Below are 3,025 nucleotides of genomic sequence, written 5' to 3' on the forward strand. Positions count from 1 at the left end.
ATGTTAGATGTTCATTTGTATGAACCTTTGTTCCTTTCAGTTATTTTGCTTGGACCATCAGACTATTTCTCGTTTTCCTACTGATTAACCTAACAACAACAGGTTTATTTTTTCCTGATTTAGTTGGCAAGGTGTGACAGGTCGAAATGTTCTCAGATTTGATGTCAATGTCCCTCCTTTTTCAAAAATGCCAGTACCTGTTGCTCCAGAGTGAGCAGATCTTCTTGGGGATCATCGCCTGTACTGTCTCCATTTGCTACAGCTCGAGCATAGAAAGTATAAATTATAAATAAATTATTACTCTGCTTTTTTAGATTGTATTAAGTTCTTGACAGTGTTTGCTTGACAGAATGTTAAACTGTAAGTTCAGTCCTTATAATTGGGGTTCGATCGGAAAAAAAAGTGAAAATTGATTATCTTATCAGTTGGAGATARCTCTTTGAACAACTTCAAGTTGGGAAAAACAAAGTTTAATTCTGTTGGATTGATGTCATCTTATGTTGACGTAGTTATAGCAGCCTTGGTTAAACCTTTTTAASAACAATGTGTTTCATATCACGCAAGGTGTTGAAATGGGATTGCACTCAAAGTTTGTGAATGACTTCCAGCTACTATTTTATCAAACTCTAGCTCAAAATCTATAAAACTGTCTAAATTGTAGATATTTATGTGTTTGTCAAAGGCATCCTACCTCCAAAAGGTTAGTCTAGTTGTAGCAGTAGTAGTAGTTGTAGTTGTAGTTGTAGTAGTAGTAGTAGTAGTAGTAGTAGTAGTAGTAGTAGTATTAGTAGTAGTAGTAGTAGTAGTAGTATTAGTAGTAGTAGTAGTAGTAGTAGTCTAGTAGTCCAATGATTACTTTAGTGTTAAATAAGATAAATCATGAGATGTTTTGCCCACAAAAAGCTCACATTTTCTTCTTTCTGCGACAGGCGATAAAATTCAGGCTGTTTGAGTTGAATCAGCCCAACTTTTGAAACAGTGAACAAGGCCCAACAATAACTCCACTGTTTGTTGCTTCACTATCCACAGAATGTATCAAATCCTTCCAGCTGACTAAAACACACAGAAAAGGATCAGAGTTTTCTACTTGAGCTGCGRTGTGAAAAGTGCTGCTTGACTGTGAGGTGATGTCTGAACTGTGTTGTACATTTGAAYAAAATTATTCATGTGAAGGTTGTTTTTGCAGCCTCAGTGTCCACGCTCCCTTCTTCAACGGTTTCACTGGAATGTATTGTAGCTGCATGAAACACGTTGGGTAACGAGCTCATCACGAGCCGTGCTGATGGGACACATCTGCACACCCGAGGGGAATGGTATATTTGTTTAGGAACAAAGAGTACCTCKGTGTTTGAACAAACAATAGATTGATAAGAAGATGTAAATAATTAAAGCACACAMCCAACACCAATGATTGTTCTCAGCCTAACATCACAAACAATAGATATGCATCTTATCTTTTGTTCTATTTTAGCACCTAATGTGCTTTGGAAGAACTTGATGATAAAAAAGGTCAACAGTCTTTGTTTCCAAACTTTGATTATCTGGAAAGGTTGAATCAGTTCAGCTAAAAAGAATTCTCTAGAAGTAAAAATAGATTAAGGTAGTATAAAAAWTTATTTGGCACTTTGTTTTATTTGGGATAAAAATGACAGGAGTGACATTTGCTTAAGGAAGAAAAAAAATTACGACAAGTCAAAAAAGGGTGTCCTTGGTTTGGTTAAAATTAAGTATGGCTTGGATGATTTAGCTTTTTACTGTAGATGAACCATAAGGATTTTATGGAGGGATGTCACAAAATTGAAAAGAAAAAAAACATGCCACTGAAAGACTTGGACAGAGATGAAACAGAGGTAGAGTACCCAAAAGTTGTACTCGTGAGAGTAGCACTACTTCAACACGTTTTTACTCAAAAGTAAAGGTTAGCCGTACAAGAAATTACTCAAGAGTCAAAACGTATTTTTAAAATGGTTACTTGAGTAGTGAATTACTGATTGTAACATCTGATGTAATATTTTAAAATATCTTCAGAGTGGCAAAAAAATAGGAAGTCATGTGCAAATTATGGTGTTTTTAAAGTCTAAATATCATAAATTAATACAAATAACATTGTAATTACAAAATAACAAACTCCACCGGAAGAAACACTTTAAGTAAAAATTGCTCTTAACACTAAAATTAAAATACTTCCAATGACTATATCTTCTGTTTGTCATATTAATACAACAAAACATGTGTACAAACAAGACATCTCACTTAAACATAAACTGGTGTCTCTGGTGCATTGCTGGTTAAACAGTTCTTCATTCAGTGGAATTACTTATGGTGGGAAGAGAATTCTAAAATTTTACTATAAAGTAAGAGTAGCAATACTTCATATTAATATTACTCAAGTGAAGGAAAAAGTATGGTGATGTGAAATTACTTCTAAAAGTACTTTTTTTTCCACAAAGTTACTCAAGTAATGTAATCAGTTCCTATCCACCTCTGTACAAGGTTTACTTCATCTAAAGCTGTAGCTCCCTGCCACAAGTTTCAAACATAATTCAGGAGAGAGTTTATAAAACATTTTAATAATGTTCGCAAGGGATTCCAGTTTTCAGTCTTGCGTCATTCACAGGGTCTCTCCCATCTGAATTTTGAAACACATTTTAAAAAGACTTTACCAATTTGAATTAGACACAAGTAAGTGTGAGTAAGCTGTGATTGWCGGGGACAGGGACAAGTTGGTGGGACCACTGAAAATCCTGAGTGGSCGCCAAAACCAGAAGCCGTAGCAGACTTTAAGGTTTGCTCTGCTGTTGTCATAAATAGGTTATTTGAAAAATACAATAACGCAGAATTTAAGGAATCACCTTCTTGAGGTTTGACTACCACTACTATTCTACTAAATATAGGAGGAATTAAAAATTCAGACCACACAATTGCTCAGAACTCAAAAGAATAAACCTGTCAAGAAGGAAAATTATTAAATACCCCCTTGGTGGTGTCCCTAATTGTTGAAGACAGATCTTCAAATATATATATA

Source organism: Austrofundulus limnaeus, unplaced genomic scaffold, assembly GCF_001266775.1.
Source record: "Austrofundulus limnaeus strain Quisiro unplaced genomic scaffold, Austrofundulus_limnaeus-1.0 Scaffold154, whole genome shotgun sequence".
NCBI classification, from domain to species: Eukaryota; Metazoa; Chordata; class Actinopteri; order Cyprinodontiformes; family Rivulidae; genus Austrofundulus; species Austrofundulus limnaeus.